General features: G+C 42.5%; 31 non-coding genes and 9 pseudogenes across 31 annotated transcripts; all 40 read right to left on the bottom strand.

Moving 5' to 3' along the window:
* Positions 1 to 26: 26 nt before the first annotated feature.
* On the bottom strand, positions 27 to 145 carry LOC145852734 (uncharacterized; annotated as a pseudogene).
* Positions 146 to 554: 409 nt separating this feature from the next.
* On the bottom strand, positions 555 to 673 carry LOC145883173 (5S ribosomal RNA). The gene has a single exon (XR_014394746.1). It is a non-coding gene; the product is annotated as a 5S ribosomal RNA (ribosomal RNA).
* A 139-nt stretch (positions 674 to 812) lies between these two features.
* Positions 813 to 931, bottom strand: LOC145885240 (5S ribosomal RNA). The gene has a single exon (XR_014396821.1). It is a non-coding gene; the product is annotated as a 5S ribosomal RNA (ribosomal RNA).
* Positions 932 to 1,340: 409 nt separating this feature from the next.
* On the bottom strand, positions 1,341 to 1,459 carry LOC145857573 (5S ribosomal RNA). The gene has a single exon (XR_014378472.1). It is a non-coding gene; the product is annotated as a 5S ribosomal RNA (ribosomal RNA).
* Positions 1,460 to 1,868: 409 nt separating this feature from the next.
* LOC145852733 (uncharacterized) lies at positions 1,869 to 1,987 on the bottom strand (annotated as a pseudogene).
* A 409-nt stretch (positions 1,988 to 2,396) lies between these two features.
* LOC145886200 (5S ribosomal RNA) lies at positions 2,397 to 2,515 on the bottom strand. The gene has a single exon (XR_014397784.1). It is a non-coding gene; the product is annotated as a 5S ribosomal RNA (ribosomal RNA).
* A 409-nt stretch (positions 2,516 to 2,924) lies between these two features.
* Positions 2,925 to 3,043, bottom strand: LOC145883172 (5S ribosomal RNA). The gene has a single exon (XR_014394745.1). It is a non-coding gene; the product is annotated as a 5S ribosomal RNA (ribosomal RNA).
* A 139-nt stretch (positions 3,044 to 3,182) lies between these two features.
* LOC145883170 (5S ribosomal RNA) lies at positions 3,183 to 3,301 on the bottom strand. The gene has a single exon (XR_014394743.1). It is a non-coding gene; the product is annotated as a 5S ribosomal RNA (ribosomal RNA).
* Positions 3,302 to 3,440: 139 nt separating this feature from the next.
* Positions 3,441 to 3,559, bottom strand: LOC145852732 (uncharacterized; annotated as a pseudogene).
* Positions 3,560 to 3,968: 409 nt separating this feature from the next.
* Positions 3,969 to 4,087, bottom strand: LOC145855591 (5S ribosomal RNA). Its single transcript, XR_014376479.1, has one exon. It is a non-coding gene; the product is annotated as a 5S ribosomal RNA (ribosomal RNA).
* Positions 4,088 to 4,496: 409 nt separating this feature from the next.
* On the bottom strand, positions 4,497 to 4,615 carry LOC145883169 (5S ribosomal RNA). The gene has a single exon (XR_014394742.1). It is a non-coding gene; the product is annotated as a 5S ribosomal RNA (ribosomal RNA).
* A 139-nt stretch (positions 4,616 to 4,754) lies between these two features.
* Positions 4,755 to 4,873, bottom strand: LOC145885239 (5S ribosomal RNA). Its single transcript, XR_014396820.1, has one exon. It is a non-coding gene; the product is annotated as a 5S ribosomal RNA (ribosomal RNA).
* Positions 4,874 to 5,282: 409 nt separating this feature from the next.
* LOC145884056 (5S ribosomal RNA) lies at positions 5,283 to 5,401 on the bottom strand. The gene has a single exon (XR_014395635.1). It is a non-coding gene; the product is annotated as a 5S ribosomal RNA (ribosomal RNA).
* Positions 5,402 to 5,540: 139 nt separating this feature from the next.
* Positions 5,541 to 5,659, bottom strand: LOC145852731 (uncharacterized; annotated as a pseudogene).
* Positions 5,660 to 6,068: 409 nt separating this feature from the next.
* LOC145850813 (5S ribosomal RNA) lies at positions 6,069 to 6,187 on the bottom strand. The gene has a single exon (XR_014372661.1). It is a non-coding gene; the product is annotated as a 5S ribosomal RNA (ribosomal RNA).
* A 139-nt stretch (positions 6,188 to 6,326) lies between these two features.
* On the bottom strand, positions 6,327 to 6,445 carry LOC145852730 (uncharacterized; annotated as a pseudogene).
* A 409-nt stretch (positions 6,446 to 6,854) lies between these two features.
* LOC145855590 (5S ribosomal RNA) lies at positions 6,855 to 6,973 on the bottom strand. Its single transcript, XR_014376478.1, has one exon. It is a non-coding gene; the product is annotated as a 5S ribosomal RNA (ribosomal RNA).
* A 409-nt stretch (positions 6,974 to 7,382) lies between these two features.
* Positions 7,383 to 7,501, bottom strand: LOC145855588 (5S ribosomal RNA). Its single transcript, XR_014376476.1, has one exon. It is a non-coding gene; the product is annotated as a 5S ribosomal RNA (ribosomal RNA).
* Positions 7,502 to 7,640: 139 nt separating this feature from the next.
* Positions 7,641 to 7,759, bottom strand: LOC145855587 (5S ribosomal RNA). Its single transcript, XR_014376475.1, has one exon. It is a non-coding gene; the product is annotated as a 5S ribosomal RNA (ribosomal RNA).
* A 409-nt stretch (positions 7,760 to 8,168) lies between these two features.
* Positions 8,169 to 8,287, bottom strand: LOC145884055 (5S ribosomal RNA). Its single transcript, XR_014395634.1, has one exon. It is a non-coding gene; the product is annotated as a 5S ribosomal RNA (ribosomal RNA).
* A 139-nt stretch (positions 8,288 to 8,426) lies between these two features.
* Positions 8,427 to 8,545, bottom strand: LOC145852728 (uncharacterized; annotated as a pseudogene).
* Positions 8,546 to 8,954: 409 nt separating this feature from the next.
* On the bottom strand, positions 8,955 to 9,073 carry LOC145850812 (5S ribosomal RNA). Its single transcript, XR_014372660.1, has one exon. It is a non-coding gene; the product is annotated as a 5S ribosomal RNA (ribosomal RNA).
* Positions 9,074 to 9,212: 139 nt separating this feature from the next.
* LOC145852727 (uncharacterized) lies at positions 9,213 to 9,331 on the bottom strand (annotated as a pseudogene).
* A 409-nt stretch (positions 9,332 to 9,740) lies between these two features.
* On the bottom strand, positions 9,741 to 9,859 carry LOC145855586 (5S ribosomal RNA). The gene has a single exon (XR_014376474.1). It is a non-coding gene; the product is annotated as a 5S ribosomal RNA (ribosomal RNA).
* A 409-nt stretch (positions 9,860 to 10,268) lies between these two features.
* On the bottom strand, positions 10,269 to 10,387 carry LOC145855585 (5S ribosomal RNA). Its single transcript, XR_014376473.1, has one exon. It is a non-coding gene; the product is annotated as a 5S ribosomal RNA (ribosomal RNA).
* Positions 10,388 to 10,526: 139 nt separating this feature from the next.
* On the bottom strand, positions 10,527 to 10,645 carry LOC145855584 (5S ribosomal RNA). The gene has a single exon (XR_014376472.1). It is a non-coding gene; the product is annotated as a 5S ribosomal RNA (ribosomal RNA).
* Positions 10,646 to 11,054: 409 nt separating this feature from the next.
* LOC145884854 (5S ribosomal RNA) lies at positions 11,055 to 11,173 on the bottom strand. The gene has a single exon (XR_014396434.1). It is a non-coding gene; the product is annotated as a 5S ribosomal RNA (ribosomal RNA).
* A 139-nt stretch (positions 11,174 to 11,312) lies between these two features.
* LOC145853441 (uncharacterized) lies at positions 11,313 to 11,421 on the bottom strand (annotated as a pseudogene).
* Positions 11,422 to 11,830: 409 nt separating this feature from the next.
* Positions 11,831 to 11,949, bottom strand: LOC145855583 (5S ribosomal RNA). Its single transcript, XR_014376471.1, has one exon. It is a non-coding gene; the product is annotated as a 5S ribosomal RNA (ribosomal RNA).
* A 139-nt stretch (positions 11,950 to 12,088) lies between these two features.
* Positions 12,089 to 12,207, bottom strand: LOC145855582 (5S ribosomal RNA). Its single transcript, XR_014376470.1, has one exon. It is a non-coding gene; the product is annotated as a 5S ribosomal RNA (ribosomal RNA).
* A 409-nt stretch (positions 12,208 to 12,616) lies between these two features.
* On the bottom strand, positions 12,617 to 12,735 carry LOC145855581 (5S ribosomal RNA). The gene has a single exon (XR_014376469.1). It is a non-coding gene; the product is annotated as a 5S ribosomal RNA (ribosomal RNA).
* A 139-nt stretch (positions 12,736 to 12,874) lies between these two features.
* LOC145885238 (5S ribosomal RNA) lies at positions 12,875 to 12,993 on the bottom strand. Its single transcript, XR_014396819.1, has one exon. It is a non-coding gene; the product is annotated as a 5S ribosomal RNA (ribosomal RNA).
* Positions 12,994 to 13,402: 409 nt separating this feature from the next.
* On the bottom strand, positions 13,403 to 13,521 carry LOC145855580 (5S ribosomal RNA). The gene has a single exon (XR_014376468.1). It is a non-coding gene; the product is annotated as a 5S ribosomal RNA (ribosomal RNA).
* A 139-nt stretch (positions 13,522 to 13,660) lies between these two features.
* Positions 13,661 to 13,779, bottom strand: LOC145852726 (uncharacterized; annotated as a pseudogene).
* Positions 13,780 to 14,188: 409 nt separating this feature from the next.
* On the bottom strand, positions 14,189 to 14,307 carry LOC145855579 (5S ribosomal RNA). Its single transcript, XR_014376467.1, has one exon. It is a non-coding gene; the product is annotated as a 5S ribosomal RNA (ribosomal RNA).
* Positions 14,308 to 14,446: 139 nt separating this feature from the next.
* Positions 14,447 to 14,565, bottom strand: LOC145855577 (5S ribosomal RNA). Its single transcript, XR_014376465.1, has one exon. It is a non-coding gene; the product is annotated as a 5S ribosomal RNA (ribosomal RNA).
* A 409-nt stretch (positions 14,566 to 14,974) lies between these two features.
* On the bottom strand, positions 14,975 to 15,093 carry LOC145855576 (5S ribosomal RNA). Its single transcript, XR_014376464.1, has one exon. It is a non-coding gene; the product is annotated as a 5S ribosomal RNA (ribosomal RNA).
* A 409-nt stretch (positions 15,094 to 15,502) lies between these two features.
* LOC145855575 (5S ribosomal RNA) lies at positions 15,503 to 15,621 on the bottom strand. Its single transcript, XR_014376463.1, has one exon. It is a non-coding gene; the product is annotated as a 5S ribosomal RNA (ribosomal RNA).
* Positions 15,622 to 15,760: 139 nt separating this feature from the next.
* Positions 15,761 to 15,879, bottom strand: LOC145855574 (5S ribosomal RNA). The gene has a single exon (XR_014376462.1). It is a non-coding gene; the product is annotated as a 5S ribosomal RNA (ribosomal RNA).
* A 409-nt stretch (positions 15,880 to 16,288) lies between these two features.
* LOC145855573 (5S ribosomal RNA) lies at positions 16,289 to 16,407 on the bottom strand. The gene has a single exon (XR_014376461.1). It is a non-coding gene; the product is annotated as a 5S ribosomal RNA (ribosomal RNA).
* Between the last annotated feature and the right edge of the window lie 29 nt (positions 16,408 to 16,436).

Raw genomic sequence — 16,436 nt, 5'->3', positions numbered from 1 at the left:
GCAAGAGCACACCCTCGTGGACAAAATGCTTACAGCACCTGGTATTCCCAGGCGGTCTCCCATCCAAGTACTAACCAGGCCCGACCCTGCTTAGCTTCCGAGAGCAGCCGAGATCGTGCGTACCCAGGCTGGTATGGCCGTAAGCGAGAAAAAATCTCTTGCTACAACATATATAGTCAAAGTGAGTGTGATAAACAGACATTGCATTTCCACCAATTAGATAAGCAGCTTGAACTTTGTGTCACTGAAAAAGTAGAAGAAATTACAAACACTCTTCCCATCACTTTTTAGCACAGGTAGTTGGATAAAATACAAACTTTATTTCCTTTCATCATTTGAACAGGGCAAAGGAGCACAAAGCACACACAAGCTGCATTCAGCAACAATATTCTTGTTTGTCTTATAAATACAAGGCAGATGCTAATTGAAAACACAAGGAAATTTGATCCTATTAAAAAGGCAGGAAGCTGCATTTAGTCAATTCATCATTAAATGCTTACTACAAGGCAGTCTTGCTGATGAAATAGTGCAAGAGCACACCCTCGTGGACAAAATGCTTACAGCACCTGGTATTCCCAGGCGGTCTCCCATCCAAGTACTAACCAGGCCCGACCCTGCTTAGCTTCCGAGATCAGACGAGATCGGGCGTACCCAGGCTGATATGGCCGTAAGCGAGAAACAATCTCTTGCTACAACATATATAGTCAAAGTGAGTCTGATAAAACAGACATTTAGTGAATTCATCATTAAATGCTTACTACAAGGCAGTGTTGCTGATGAAATAGTGCAAGAGCACACCCTCGTGGACAAAATGCTTACAGCACCTGGTATTCCCAGGCGGTCTCCCATCCAAGTACTAACCAGGCCCGACCCTGCTTAGCTTCCGAGATCAGACGAGATCGTGCGTACCCAGGCTGGTATGGCCGTAAGCGAGAAAAAATCTCTTGCTACAACATATATAGTCAAAGTGAGTGTGATAAACAGACATTGCATTTCCACCAATTAGATAAGCAGCTTGAACTTTGTGTCACTGAAAAAGTAGAAGAAATTACAAACACTCTTCCCATGACTTTTTAGCACAGGTAGTTGGATAAAATACAAACTTTATTTCCTTTCATCAATTGAACAGGGCAAAGGAGCACAAAGCACACACAAGCTGCATTCAGCAACAATATTCTTGTTTGTCTTATAAATACAAGGCAGATGCTAATTGAAAACACAAGGAAAATTGATCCTATTAAAAAGGCAGGAAGCTGCATTTAGTCAATTCATCATTAAATGCTTACTACAAGGCAGTGTTGCTGATGAAATAGTGCAAGAGCACACCCTCGTGGACAAAATGCTTACAGCACCTGGTATTCCCAGGCGGTCTCCCATCCAAGTACTAACCAGGCCCGACCCTGCTTAGCTTCCGAGATCAGACGAGATCGGGAGTACCCAGGCTGGTATGGCCGTAAGCTAGAAACAATCTCTTGCTACAACATATATAGTCAAAGTGAGTGTGATAAACAGACATTGCATTTTCACCAATTAGATAAGCAGCTTGAACTTTGTGTCACTGAAAAAGTAGAAGAAATTACAAACACTGTTCCCATCACTTTTTAGCACAGGTAGTTGGATAAAATACAAACTTTTTTTCCTTTCATCATTTGAACAGGGGAAAGGAGCACAAAGCACACACAAGCTGCATTCAGCAACAATATTCTTGTTTGTCTTATAAATACAAGGCAGATGCTAATTGAAAACACAAGGAAATTTGATCCTATTAAAAAGGCAGGAAGCTGCATTTAGTCAATTCATCATTAAATGCTTACTACAAGGCAGTGTTGCTGATGAAATAGTGCAAGAGCACACCCTCGTGGACAAAATGCTTACAGCACCTGGTATTCCCAGGCGGTCTCCCATCCAAGTACTAACCAGGCCCGACCCTGCTTAGCTTCCGAGAGCAGCCGAGATCGTGCGTACCCAGGCTGGTATGGCCGTAAGCAAGAAAAAATCTCTTGCTACAACATATATAGTCAAAGTGAGTGTGATAAACAGACATTGCATTTCCACCAATTAGATAAGCAGCTTGAACTTTGTGTCACTGAAAAAGTAGAAGAAATTACAAACACTCTTCCCATCACTTTTTAGCACAGGTAGTTGGATAAAATACAAACTTTATTTCCTTTCATCATTTGAACAGGGCAAAGGAGCACAAAGCACACACAAGCTGCATTCAGCAACAATATTCTTGTTTGTCTTATAAATACAAGGCAGATGCTAATTGAAAACAGAAGGAAATTTGATCCTATTAAAAAGGCAGGAAGCTGCATTTAGTCAATTCATCATTAAATGCTTACTACAAGGCAGTGTTGCTGATGAAATAGTGCAGGGGCACACCCTCGTGGACAAAATGCTTACAGCACCTGGTATTCCCAGGCGGTCTCCCATCCAAGTACTAACCAGGCCAGACCCTGCTTAGCTTCCGAGATCAGACGAGATCGGGCGTACCCAGGCTGGTATGGCCGTAAGCGAGAAACAATCTCTTGCTACAACATATATAGTCAAAGTGAGTGTGATAAACAGACATTGCATTTTCACCAATTAGATAAGCAGCTTGAACTTTGTGTCACTGAAAAAGTAGAAGAAATTACAAACACTGTTCCCATCACTTTTTAGCACAGGTAATTGGATAAAATACAAACTTTATTTCCATTCATCATTTGAACAGGGCAAAGGAGCACAAAGCACACACAAGCTGCATTCAGCAACAATATTCTTGTTTGTCTTATAAATACAAGGCAGATGCTAATTGAAAACACAAGGAAATTTGATCCTATTAAAAAGGCAGGAAGCTGCATTTAGTCAATTCATCATTAAATGCTTACTACAAGGCAGTGTTGCTGATGAAATAGTGCAGGGGCACACCCTCGTGGACAAAATGCTTACAGCACCTGGTATTCCCAGGCGGTCTCCCATCCAAGTACTAACCAGGCCCGACCCTGCTTAGCTTCCGAGATCAGACGAGATCGGGCGTACCCAGGCTGATATGGCCGTAAGCGAGAAACAATCTCTTGCTACAACATATATAGTCAAAGTGAGTCTGATAAAACAGACATTTAGTGAATTCATCATTAAATGCTTACTACAAGGCAGTGTTGCTGATGAAATAGTGCAAGAGCACACCCTCGTGGACAAAATGCTTACAGCACCTGGTATTCCCAGGCGGTCTCCCATCCAAGTACTAACCAGGCCCGACCCTGCTTAGCTTCCGAGATCAGACGAGATCGGGCGTACCCAGGCTGATATGGCCGTAAGCGAGAAACAATCTCTTGCTACAACATATATAGTCAAAGTGAGTCTGATAAAACAGACATTTAGTGAATTCATCATTAAATGCTTACTACAAGGCAGTGTTGCTGATGAAATAGTGCAAGAGCACACCCTCGTGGACAAAATGCTTACAGCACCTGGTATTCCCAGGCGGTCTCCCATCCAAGTACTAACCAGGCCCGACCCTGCTTAGCTTCCGAGAGCAGCCGAGATCGTGCGTACCCAGGCTGGTATGGCCGTAAGCAAGAAAAAATCTCTTGCTACAACATATATAGTCAAAGTGAGTGTGATAAACAGACATTGCATTTCCACCAATTAGATAAGCAGCTTGAACTTTGTGTCACTGAAAAAGTAGAAGAAATTACAAACACTCTTCCCATCACTTTTTAGCACAGGTAGTTGGATAAAATACAAACTTTATTTCCTTTCATCATTTGAACAGGGCAAAGGAGCACAAAGCACACACAAGCTGCATTCAGCAACAATATTCTTGTTTGTCTTATAAATACAAGGCAGATGCTAATTGAAAACACAAGGAAATTTGATCCTATTAAAAAGGCAGGAAGCTGCATTTAGTCAATTCATCATTAAATGCTTACTACAAGGCAGTGTTGCTGATGAAATAGTGCAGGGGCACACCCTCGTGGACAAAATGCTTACAGCACCTGGTATTCCCAGGCGGTCTCCCATCCAAGTACTAACCAGGCCCGACCCTGCTTAGCTTCCGAGATCAGACGAGATCGGGCGTACCCAGGCTGGTATGGCCGTAAGCGAGAAACAATCTCTTGCTACAACATATATAGTCAAAGTGAGTGTGATAAACAGACATTGCATTTTCACCAATTAGATAAGCAGCTTGAACTTTGTGTCACTGAAAAAGTAGAAGAAATTACAAACACTGTTCCCATCACTTTTTAGCACAGGTAATTGGATAAAATACAAACTTTATTTCCATTCATCATTTGAACAGGGCAAAGGAGCACAAAGCACACACAAGCTGCATTCAGCAACAATATTCTTGTTTGTCTTATAAATACAAGGCAGATGCTAATTGAAAACACAAGGAAATTTGATCCTATTAAAAAGGCAGGAAGCTGCATTTAGTCAATTCATCATTAAATGCTTACTACAAGGCAGTGTTGCTGATGAAATAGTGCAGGGGCACACCCTCGTGGACAAAATGCTTACAGCACCTGGTATTCCCAGGCGGTCTCCCATCCAAGTACTAACCAGGCCCGACCCTGCTTAGCTTCCGAGATCAGACGAGATCGGGCGTACCCAGGCTGATATGGCCGTAAGCGAGAAAGAATCTCTTGCTACAACATATATAGTCAAAGTGAGTCTGATAAAACAGACATTTAGTGAATTCATCATTAAATGCTTACTACAAGGCAGTGTTGCTGATGAAATAGTGCAAGAGCACACCCTCGTGGACAAAATGCTTACAGCACCTGGTATTCCCAGGCGGTCTCCCATCCAAGTACTAACCAGGCCCGACCCTGCTTAGCTTCCGAGATCAGACGAGATCGTGCGTACCCAGGCTGGTATGGCCGTAAGCGAGAAAAAATCTCTTGCTACAACATATATAGTCAAAGTGAGTGTGATAAACAGACATTGCATTTCCACCAATTAGATAAGCAGCTTGAACTTTGTGTCACTGAAAAAGTAGAAGAAATTACAAACACTCTTCCCATGACTTTTTAGCACAGGTAGTTGGATAAAATACAAACTTTATTTCCTTTCATCAATTGAACAGGGCAAAGGAGCACAAAGCACACACAAGCTGCATTCAGCAACAATATTCTTTTTTGTCTTATAAATACAAGGCAGATGCTAATTGAAAACACAAGGAAAATTGATCCTATTAAAAAGGCAGGAAGCTGCATTTAGTCAATTCATCATTAAATGCTTACTACAAGGCAGTGTTGCTGATGAAATAGTGCAAGAGCACACCCTCGTGGACAAAATGCTTACAGCACCTGGTATTCCCAGGCGGTCTCCCATCCAAGTACTAACCAGGCCCGACCCTGCTTAGCTTCCGAGATCAGACGAGATCGGGAGTACCCAGGCTGATATGGCCGTAAGCGAGAAACAATCTCTTGCTACAACATATATAGTCAAAGTGAGTCTGATAAAACAGACATTTAGTCAATTCATCATTAAATGCTTACTACAAGGCAGTGTTGCTGATGAAATAGTGCAAGAGCACACCCTCGTGGACAAAATGCTTACAGCACCTGGTATTCCCAGGCGGTCTCCCATCCAAGTACTAACCAGGCCCGACCCTGCTTAGCTTCCGAGAGCAGCCGAGATCGTGCGTACCCAGGCTGGTATGGCCGTAAGCAAGAAAAAATCTCTTGCTACAACATATATAGTCAAAGTGAGTGTGATAAACAGACATTGCATTTCCACCAATTAGATAAGCAGCTTGAACTTTGTGTCACTGAAAAAGTAGAAGAAATTACAAACACTCTTCCCATCACTTTTTAGCACAGGTAGTTGGATAAAATACAAACTTTATTTCCTTTCATCATTTGAACAGGGCAAAGGAGCACAAAGCACACACAAGCTGCATTCAGCAACAATATTCTTGTTTGTCTTATAAATACAAGGCAGATGCTAATTGAAAACACAAGGAAATTTGATCCTATTAAAAAGGCAGGAAGCTGCATTTAGTCAATTCATCATTAAATGCTTACTACAAGGCAGTGTTGCTGATGAAATAGTGCAAGAGCACACCCTCGTGGACAAAATGCTTACAGCACCTGGTATTCCCAGGCGGTCTACCATCCAAGTACTGACCAGGCCCGACCCTGCTTAGCTTCCGAGATCAGACGAGATCGGGAGTACCCAGGCTGATATGGCCGTAAGCGAGAAACAATCTCTTGCTACAACATATATAGTCAAAGTGAGTCTGATAAAACAGACATTTAGTCAATTCATCATTAAATGCTTACTACAAGGCAGTGTTGCTGATGAAATAGTGCAAGAGCACACCCTCGTGGACAAAATGCTTACAGCACCTGGTATTCCCAGGCGGTCTCCCATCCAAGTACTAACCAGGCCCGACCCTGCTTAGCTTCCGAGAGCAGCCGAGATCGTGCGTACCCAGGCTGGTATGGCCGTAAGCAAGAAAAAATCTCTTGCTACAACATATATAGTCAAAGTGAGTGTGATAAACAGACATTGCATTTCCACCAATTAGATAAGCAGCTTGAACTTTGTGTCACTGAAAAAGTAGAAGAAATTACAAACACTCTTCCCATCACTTTTTAGCACAGGTAGTTGGATAAAATACAAACTTTATTTCCTTTCATCATTTGAACAGGGCAAAGGAGCACAAAGCACACACAAGCTGCATTCAGCAACAATATTCTTGTTTGTCTTATAAATACAAGGCAGATGCTAATTGAAAACACAAGGAAATTTGATCCTATTAAAAAGGCAGGAAGCTGCATTTAGTCAATTCATCATTAAATGCTTACTACAAGGCAGTGTTGCTGATGAAATAGTGCAGGGGCACACCCTCGTGGACAAAATGCTTACAGCACCTGGTATTCCCAGGCGGTCTCCCATCCAAGTACTAACCAGGCCCGACCCTGCTTAGCTTCCGAGATCAGACGAGATCGGGCGTACCCAGGCTGGTATGGCCGTAAGCGAGAAACAATCTCTTGCTACAACATATATAGTCAAAGTGAGTGTGATAAACAGACATTGCATTTTCACCAATTAGATAAGCAGCTTGAACTTTGTGTCACTGAAAAAGTAGAAGAAATTACAAACACTGTTCCCATCACTTTTTAGCACAGGTAATTGGATAAAATACAAACTTTATTTCCATTCATCATTTGAACAGGGCAAAGGAGCACAAAGCACACACAAGCTGCATTCAGCAACAATATTCTTGTTTGTCTTATAAATACAAGGCAGATGCTAATTGAAAACACAAGGAAATTTGATCCTATTAAAAAGGCAGGAAGCTGCATTTAGTCAATTCATCATTAAATGCTTACTACAAGGCAGTGTTGCTGATGAAATAGTGCAGGGGCACACCCTCGTGGACAAAATGCTTACAGCACCTGGTATTCCCAGGCGGTCTCCCATCCAAGTACTAACCAGGCCCGACCCTGCTTAGCTTCCGAGATCAGACGAGATCGGGCGTACCCAGGCTGGTATGGCCGTAAGCGAGAAACAATCTCTTGCTACAACATATATAGTCAAAGTGAGTCTGATAAAACAGACATTTAGTCAATTCATCATTAAATGCTTAATACAAGGCAGTGTTGCTGATGAAATAGTGCAAGAGCACACCCTCGTGGACAAAATGCTTACAGCACCTGGTATTCCCAGGCGGTCTCCCATCCAAGTACTAACCAGGCCCGACCCTGCTTAGCTTCCGAGATCAGACGAGATCGGGCGTACCCAGGCTGGTATGGCCGTAAGCGAGAAACAATCTCTTGCTACAACATATATAGTCAAAGTGAGTGTGATAAACAGACATTGCATTTTCACCAATTAGATAAGCAGCTTGAACTTTGTGTCACTGAAAAAGTAGAAGAAATTACAAACACTGTTCCCATCACTTTTTAGCACAGGTAGTTGGATAAAATACAAACTTTATTTCCTTTCATCAATTGAACAGGGCAAAGGAGCACAAAGCACACACAAGCTGCATTCAGCAACAATATTCTTTTTTGTCTTATAAATACAAGGCAGATGCTAATTGAAAACACAAGGAAAATTGATCCTATTAAAAAGGCAGGAAGCTGCATTTAGTCAATTCATCATTAAATGCTTACTACAAGGCAGTGTTGCTGATGAAATAGTGCAAGAGCACACCCTCGTGGACAAAATGCTTACAGCACCTGGTATTCCCAGGCGGTCTCCCATCCAAGTACTAACCAGGCCCGACCCTGCTTAGCTTCCGAGATCAGACGAGATCGGGAGTACCCAGGCTGATATGGCCGTAAGCGAGAAACAATCTCTTGCTACAACATATATAGTCAAAGTGAGTCTGATAAAACAGACATTTAGTCAATTCATCATTAAATGCTTACTACAAGGCAGTGTTGCTGATGAAATAGTGCAAGAGCACACCCTCGTGGACAAAATGCTTACAGCACCTGGTATTCCCAGGCGGTCTCCCATCCAAGTACTAACCAGGCCCGACCCTGCTTAGCTTCCGAGAGCAGCCGAGATCGTGCGTACCCAGGCTGGTATGGCCGTAAGCAAGAAAAAATCTCTTGCTACAACATATATAGTCAAAGTGAGTGTGATAAACAGACATTGCATTTCCACCAATTAGATAAGCAGCTTGAACTTTGTGTCACTGAAAAAGTAGAAGAAATTACAAACACTCTTCCCATCACTTTTTAGCACAGGTAGTTGGATAAAATACAAACTTTATTTCCTTTCATCATTTGAACAGGGCAAAGGAGCACAAAGCACACACAAGCTGCATTCAGCAACAATATTCTTGTTTGTCTTATAAATACAAGGCAGATGCTAATTGAAAACACAAGGAAATTTGATCCTATTAAAAAGGCAGGAAGCTGCATTTAGTCAATTCATCATTAAATGCTTACTACAAGGCAGTGTTGCTGATGAAATAGTGCAAGAGCACACCCTCGTGGACAAAATGCTTACAGCACCTGGTATTCCCAGGCGGTCTACCATCCAAGTACTGACCAGGCCCGACCCTGCTTAGCTTCCGAGATCAGACGAGATCGGGAGTACCCAGGCTGATATGGCCGTAAGCGAGAAACAATCTCTTGCTACAACATATATAGTCAAAGTGAGTCTGATAAAACAGACATTTAGTCAATTCATCATTAAATGCTTACTACAAGGCAGTGTTGCTGATGAAATAGTGCAAGAGCACACCCTCGTGGACAAAATGCTTACAGCACCTGGTATTCCCAGGCGGTCTCCCATCCAAGTACTAACCAGGCCCGACCCTGCTTAGCTTCCGAGAGCAGCCGAGATCGTGCGTACCCAGGCTGGTATGGCCGTAAGCAAGAAAAAATCTCTTGCTACAACATATATAGTCAAAGTGAGTGTGATAAACAGACATTGCATTTCCACCAATTAGATAAGCAGCTTGAACTTTGTGTCACTGAAAAAGTAGAAGAAATTACAAACACTCTTCCCATCACTTTTTAGCACAGGTAGTTGGATAAAATACAAACTTTATTTCCTTTCATCATTTGAACAGGGCAAAGGAGCACAAAGCACACACAAGCTGCATTCAGCAACAATATTCTTGTTTGTCTTATAAATACAAGGCAGATGCTAATTGAAAACACAAGGAAATTTGATCCTATTAAAAAGGCAGGAAGCTGCATTTAGTCAATTCATCATTAAATGCTTACTACAAGGCAGTGTTGCTGATGAAATAGTGCAGGGGCACACCCTCGTGGACAAAATGCTTACAGCACCTGGTATTCCCAGGCGGTCTCCCATCCAAGTACTAACCAGGCCCGACCCTGCTTAGCTTCCGAGATCAGACGAGATCGGGCGTACCCAGGCTGGTATGGCCGTAAGCGAGAAACAATCTCTTGCTACAACATATATAGTCAAAGTGAGTGTGATAAACAGACATTGCATTTTCACCAATTAGATAAGCAGCTTGAACTTTGTGTCACTGAAAAAGTAGAAGAAATTACAAACACTGTTCCCATCACTTTTTAGCACAGGTAATTGGATAAAATACAAACTTTATTTCCATTCATCATTTGAACAGGGCAAAGGAGCACAAAGCACACACAAGCTGCATTCAGCAACAATATTCTTGTTTGTCTTATAAATACAAGGCAGATGCTAATTGAAAACACAAGGAAATTTGATCCTATTAAAAAGGCAGGAAGCTGCATTTAGTCAATTCATCATTAAATGCTTACTACAAGGCAGTGTTGCTGATGAAATAGTGCAGGGGCACACCCTCGTGGACAAAATGCTTACAGCACCTGGTATTCCCAGGCGGTCTCCCATCCAAGTACTAACCAGGCCCGACCCTGCTTAGCTTCCGAGATCAGACGAGATCGGGCGTACCCAGGCTGGTATGGCCGTAAGCGAGAAACAATCTCTTGCTACAACATATATAGTCAAAGTGAGTCTGATAAAACAGACATTTAGTCAATTCATCATTAAATGCTTAATACAAGGCAGTGTTGCTGATGAAATAGTGCAAGAGCACACCCTCGTGGACAAAATGCTTACAGCACCTGGTATTCCCAGGCGGTCTCCCATCCAAGTACTAACCAGGCCCGACCCTGCTTAGCTTCCGAGATCAGACGAGATCGGGCGTACCCAGGCTGGTATGGCCGTAAGCGAGAAACAATCTCTTGCTACAACATATATAGTCAAAGTGAGTGTGATAAACAGACATTGCATTTTCACCAATTAGATAAGCAGCTTGAACTTTGTGTCACTGAAAAAGTAGAAGAAATTACAAACACTGTTCCCATCACTTTTTAGCACAGGTAGTTGGATAAAATACAAACTTTATTTCCTTTCATCATTTGAACAGGGCAAAGGAGCACAAAGCACACACAAGCTGCATTCAGCAACAATATTCTTGTTTGTCTTATAAATACAAGGCAGATGCTAATTGAAAACACAAGGAAATTTGATCCTATTAAAAAGGCAGGAAGCTGCATTTAGTCAATTCATCATTAAATGCTTACTACAAGGCAGTGTTGCTGATGAAATAGTGCAGGGGCACACCCTCGTGGACAAAATGCTTACAGCACCTGGTATTCCCAGGCGGTCTCCCATCCAAGTACTAACCAGGACCGACCCTGCTTAGCTTCCGAGATCAGACGAGATCGGGCGTACCCAGGCTGGTATGGCCGTAAGCGAGAAACAATCTCTTGCTACAACATATATAGTCAAAGTGAGTCTGATAAAACAGACATTTAGTCAATTCATCATTAAATGCTTAATACAAGGCAGTGTTGCTGATGAAATAGTGCAAGAGCACACCCTCGTGGACAAAATGCTTACAGCACCTGGTATTCCCAGGCGGTCTCCCATCCAAGTACTAACCAGGCCCGACCCTGCTTAGCTTCCGAGATCAGACGTACCCAGGCTGGTATGGCCGTAAGCGAGAAACAATCTCTTGCTACAACATATATAGTCAAAGTGAGTGTGATAAACAGACATTGCATTTTCACCAATTAGATAAGCAGCTTGAACTTTGTGTCACTGAAAAAGTAGAAGAAATTACAAACACTGTTCCCATCACTTTTTAGCACAGGTAGTTGGATAAAATACAAACTTTATTTCCTTTCATCATTTGAACAGGGCAAAGGAGCACAAAGCACACACAAGCTGCATTCAGCAACAATATTCTTGTTTGTCTTATAAATACAAGGCAGATGCTAATTGAAAACACAAGGAAATTTGATCCTATTAAAAAGGCAGGAAGCTGCATTTAGTCAATTCATCATTAAATGCTTACTACAAGGCAGTGTTGCTGATGAAATAGTGCAGGGGCACACCCTCGTGGACAAAATGCTTACAGCACCTGGTATTCCCAGGCGGTCTCCCATCCAAGTACTAACCAGGCCCGACCCTGCTTAGCTTCCGAGATCAGACGAGATCGGGCGTACCCAGGCTGGTATGGCCGTAAGCGAGAAACAATCTCTTGCTACAACATATATAGTCAAAGTGAGTCTGATAAAACAGACATTTAGTCAATTCATCATTAAATGCTTAATACAAGGCAGTGTTGCTGATGAAATAGTGCAAGAGCACACCCTCGTGGACAAAATGCTTACAGCACCTGGTATTCCCAGGCGGTCTCCCATCCAAGTACTAACCAGGCCCGACCCTGCTTAGCTTCCGAGATCAGACGAGATCGGGCGTACCCAGGCTGGTATGGCCGTAAGCGAGAAACAATCTCTTGCTACAACATATATAGTCAAAGTGAGTGTGATAAACAGACATTGCATTTTCACCAATTAGATAAGCAGCTTGAACTTTGTGTCACTGAAAAAGTAGAAGAAATTACAAACACTGTTCCCATCACTTTTTACCACAGGTAGTTGGATAAAATACAAACTTTATTTCCTTTCATCATTTGAACAGGGCAAAGGAGCACAAAGCACACACAAGCTGCATTCAGCAACAATATTCTTGTTTGTCTTATAAATACAAGGCAGATGCTAATTGAAAACACAAGGAAATTTGATCCTATTAAAAAGGCAGGAAGCTGCATTTAGTCAATTCATCATTAAATGCTTACTACAAGGCAGTGTTGCTGATGAAATAGTGCAGGGGCACACCCTCGTGGACAAAATGCTTACAGCACCTGGTATTCCCAGGCGGTCTCCCATCCAAGTACTAACCAGGCCCGACCCTGCTTAGCTTCCGAGATCAGACGAGATCGGGCGTACCCAGGCTGGTATGGCCGTAAGCGAGAAACAATCTCTTGCTACAACATATATAGTCAAAGTGAGTCTGATAAAACAGACATTTAGTGAATTCATCATTAAATGCTTACTACAAGGCAGTGTTGCTGATGAAATAGTGCAAGAGCACACCCTCGTGGACAAAATGCTTACAGCACCTGGTATTCCCAGGCGGTCTCCCATCCAAGTACTAACCAGGCCCGACCCTGCTTAGCTTCCGAGATCAGACGAGATCGTGCGTACCCAGGCTGGTATGGCCGTAAGCGAGAAAAAATCTCTTGCTACAACATATATAGTCAAAGTGAGTGTGATAAACAGACATTGCATTTTCACCAATTAGATAAGCAGCTTGAACTTTGTGTCACTGAAAAAGTAGAAGAAATTACAAACACTGTTCCCATCACTTTTTAGCACAGGTAGTTGGATAAAATACAAACTTTATTTCCTTTCATCATTTGAACAGGGCAAAGGAGCACAAAGCACACACAAGCTGCATTCAGCAACAATATTCTTGTTTGTCTTATAAATACAAGGCAGATGCTAATTGAAAACACAAGGAAATTTGATCCTATTAAAAAGGCAGGAAGCTGCATTTAGTCAATTCATCATTAAATGCTTACTACAAGGCAGTGTTGCTGATGAAATAGTGCAGGGGCACACCCTCGTGGACAAAATGCTTACAGCACCTGGTATTCCCAGGCGGTCTCCCATCCAAGTACTAACCAGGCCCGACCCTGCTTAGCTTCCGAGATCAGACGAGATCGGGCGTACCCAGGCTGGTATGGCCGTAAGCGAGAAACAATCTCTTGCTACAACATATATAGTCAAAGTGAGTCTGATAAAACAGACATTTAGTCAATTCATCATTAAATGCTTAATACAAGGCAGTGTTGCTGATGAAATAGTGCAAGAGCACACCCTCGTGGACAAAATGCTTACAGCACCTGGTATTCCCAGGCGGTCTCCCATCCAAGTACTAACCAGGCCCGACCCTGCTTAGCTTCCGAGAGCAGCCGAGATCGTGCGTACCCAGGCTGGTATGGCCGTAAGCGAGAAAAAATCTCTTGCTACAACATATATAGTCAAAGTGAGTGTGATAAACAGACATTGCATTTCCACCAATTAGATAAGCAGCTTGAACTTTGTGTCACTGAAAAAGTAGAAGAAATTACAAACACTCTTCCCATCACTTTTTAGCACAGGTAGTTGGATAAAATACAAACTTTATTTCCTTTCATCATTTGAACAGGGCAAAGGAGCACAAAGCACACACAAGCTGCATTCAGCAACAATATTCTTGTTTGTCTTATAAATACAAGGCAGATGCTAATTGAAAACACAAGGAAATTTGATCCTATTAAAAAGGCAGGAAGCTGCATTTAGTCAATTCATCATTAAATGCTTACTACAAGGCAGTGTTGCTGATGAAATAGTGCAGGGGCACACCCTCGTGGACAAAATGCTTACAGCACCTGGTATTCCCAGGCGGTCTCCCATCCAAGTACTAACCAGGCCCGACCCTGCTTAGCTTCCGAGATCAGACGAGATCGGGCGTACCCAGGCTGGTATGGCCGTAAGCGAGAAACAATCTCTTGCTACAACATATATAGTCAAAGTGAGTCTGATAAAACAGACATTTAGTCAATTCATCATTAAATGCTTACTACAAGGCAGTGTTGCTGATGAAATAGTGCAAGAGCACACCCTCGTGGACAAAATGCTTACAGCACCTGGTATTCCCAGGCGGTCTCCCATCCAAGTACTAACCAGGCCCGACCCTGCTTAGCTTCCGAGATCAGACGAGATCGGGCGTACCCAGGCTGGTATGGCCGTAAGCGAGAAACAATCTCTTGCTACAACATATATAGTCAAAGTGAGTGTGATAAACAGACATTGCATTTTCACCAATTAGATAAGCAGCTTGAACTTTGTGTCACTGAAAAAGTAGAAGAAATTACAAACACTGTTCCCATCACTTTTTAGCACAGGTAGTTGGATAAAATACAAACTTTATTTCCTTTCATCATTTGAACAGGGCAAAGGAGCACAAAGCACACACAAGCTGCATTCAGCAACAATATTCTTGTTTGTCTTATAAATACAAGGCAGATGCTAATTGAAAACACAAGGAAATTTGATCCTATTAAAAAGGCAGGAAGCTGCATTTAGTCAATTCATCATTAAATGCTTACTACAAGGCAGTGTTGCTGATGAAATAGTGCAGGGGCACACCCTCGTGGACAAAATGCTTACAGCACCTGGTATTCCCAGGCGGTCTCCCATCCAAGTACTAACCAGGCCCGACCCTGCTTAGCTTCCGAGATCAGACGAGATCGGGCGTACCCAGGCTGGTATGGCCGTAAGCGAGAAACAATCTCTTGCTACAACATATATAGTCAAAGTGAGTGTGATAAACAGACATTGCATTTTCACCAATTAGATAAGCAGCTTGAACTTTGTGTCACTGAAAAAGTAGAAGAAATTACAAACACTGTTCCCATCACTTTTTAGCACAGGTAGTTGGATAAAATACAAACTTTATTTCCTTTCATCATTTGAACAGGGCAAAGGAGCACAAAGCACACACAAGCTGCATTCAGCAACAATATTCTTGTTTGTCTTATAAATACAAGGCAGATGCTAATTGAAAACACAAGGAAATTTGATCCTATTAAAAAGGCAGGAAGCTGCATTTAGTCAATTCATCATTAAATGCTTACTACAAGGCAGTGTTGCTGATGAAATAGTGCAGGGGCACACCCTCGTGGACAAAATGCTTACAGCACCTGGTATTCCCAGGCGGTCTCCCATCCAAGTACTAACCAGGCCCGACCCTGCTTAGCTTCCGAGATCAGACGAGATCGGGCGTACCCAGGCTGGTATGGCCGTAAGCGAGAAACAATCTCTTGCTACAACATATATAGTCAAAGTGAGTCTGATAAAACAGACATTTAGTCAATTCATCATTAAATGCTTAATACAAGGCAGTGTTGCTGATGAAATAGTGCAAGAGCACACCCTCGTGGACAAAATGCTTACAGCACCTGGTATTCCCAGGCGGTCTCCCATCCAAGTACTAACCAGGCCCGACCCTGCTTAGCTTCCGAGATCAGACGAGATCGGGCGTACCCAGGCTGGTATGGCCGTAAGCGAGAAACAATCTCTTGCTACAACATATATAGTCAAAGTGAGTGTGATAAACAGACATTGCATTTTCACCAATTAGATAAGCAGCTTGAACTTTGTGTCACTGAAAAAGTAGAAGAAATTACAAACACTGTTCCCATCACTTTTTAGCACAGGTAGTTGGATAAAATACAAACTTTATTTCCTTTCATCATTTGAACAGGGCAAAGGAGCACAAAGCACACACAAGCTGCATTCAGCAACAATATTCTTGTTTGTCTTATAAATACAAGGCAGATGCTAATTGAAAACACAAGGAAATTTGATCCTATTAAAAAGGCAGGAAGCTGCATTTAGTCAATTCATCATTAAATGCTTACTACAAGGCAGTGTTGCTGATGAAATAGTGCAGGGGCACACCCTCGTGGACAAAATGCTTACAGCACCTGGTATTCCCAGGCGGTCTCCCATCCAAGTACTAACCAGGCCCGACCCTGCTTAGCTTCCGAGATCAGACGAGATCGGGCGTACCCAGGCTGGTATGGCCGTAAGCGAGAAACAATCTCTTGCTACAACATATAT

Source organism: Salmo salar, chromosome 08 (genome assembly GCF_965601325.2).
Source record: "Salmo salar chromosome 08, fSalSal1, whole genome shotgun sequence".
Classification (NCBI taxonomy): Eukaryota; Metazoa; Chordata; class Actinopteri; order Salmoniformes; family Salmonidae; genus Salmo; species Salmo salar.
This window is presented reverse-complemented; position numbering and strand designations above follow the sequence as displayed.